The sequence below is a fragment of the Hyaena hyaena genome, unplaced genomic scaffold (genome assembly GCF_003009895.1).
Source record: "Hyaena hyaena isolate Hyena2069 unplaced genomic scaffold, ASM300989v1 scaffold_38, whole genome shotgun sequence".
Classification (NCBI taxonomy): Eukaryota; Metazoa; Chordata; class Mammalia; order Carnivora; family Hyaenidae; genus Hyaena; species Hyaena hyaena.
In genome coordinates, this window is record NW_024080670.1 from 3,441,194 (window position 1) to 3,442,603 (window position 1,410).

Consider the following 1,410-nt stretch of genomic DNA (forward strand, 5'->3'; position numbering starts at 1 on the left):
CTGTGAGGAAGCAAGAGCTACCGTCAGCAGGGCCGTGTGCGCCTGTCGGAGTTACCTGCTGTGCTGCCAACATTTTGTGAGTGCCTGCTCAGTGCCAGGCCCCGGACGGAGCTCTGGGGGTGACAAGAGAGAACCAGACAGCCTGCTGGAAGATGCCAAGGCAATGATTACCGTCGGCTCTCGGAAGCCCAGGGCTGTGCTGGGGGTGCCCGGAAACTACGGGGACACGGAGGAAGCAGGGGACCCAGACTGGCGGGGTCAGAGAAGGCTCCCCGAGGAAGGTGTCGCCCGAGTTGACTTCTGAGGAGGAGCAGAGGTTGGAGAAAGAGTACAAGTTCGCCTGGAAGGGAGAGAACGTGACCTCTAGACAGCGCTGAGTGGTTCAGGCTGGCTAGATCTAGGACCGGAAGCGGGAAGTGGTGGGACGTGAGTTGCCGTGGGGGCGAGCTGGGTCCAGGCAAGGACACAGCCTCAGTCCAGACACTCGAGTTCAATGCAAACACAAAACCCAACCAGCACCGGCTGGTCAGGAAGCATTAGGTGAGTATGTACTACGTGCCAGGCACTCTGCTCACAACCACTCACAAGGCTGGGAAAGACAAGTGAACAGTGTGGGGACAGAAGTGTGATCAGACTACAGTAGGGGTAGGGGGGGTATGCAGACCACTAGGAGCTGGGATCGTGGCCACCAGTGGTCAGGAAAGGCCAGAGGATACCCAGGAGTTAACAGAAAGCAGGGACTGCAGGTGGGGAGTGCCCGGACCGAAAAAAGGACACGAATGGCTCTCAGAGGGACTGTGGAGCCTTTGACCCACTTATGCCAGGAAGCATTTAAGCACACCTACTCAGGGGCACCTGGGTGGCTCAGTCGGTTAAGCGTCCGGCTTCGGCTCAGCTCAGGATCTCACAGTTTGTGAGTTCGAGCCCCGCATCGGGCTCTGTGCTGAGAGCTCAGAGCCTGGAGCCTGCTTTGGATTCGGTGCCTCCTCTCTCTCTGACCCTCCCCACTCGGGCTCTGTCCCACTCTCCCTCAAAGATAAAATAAACATTAGAAGAAATTTTAAAAATAAGTAAATAAACACACCTACTCAGTGCTAGGCACCGTGCTGGGAGGAAAGAAGCAGGAGACGGTCTCCAGCCCGGAGGAGAGAGAAAGAGAGGTCAATAACCCCAGCAAATCCGTACAAGGGCGATGGTAATGAGAAGTAAAGGCACAGAGGCCACTAAGCCAGACACTACCCCCTCCCCCGCCCTCCTCAAGGACAGGAGACCCACTGAGGCTGGGCAGCCCAGTCACTTGCCCGTGGCACAGCCCGGACCAGAGGTCAGGCCTCAGGACTCCGTCACTGGTTCTTCTAGTCTTACCTCTTCCGGGAAATACACACTGCACACCCCCAACCTATTACCCTG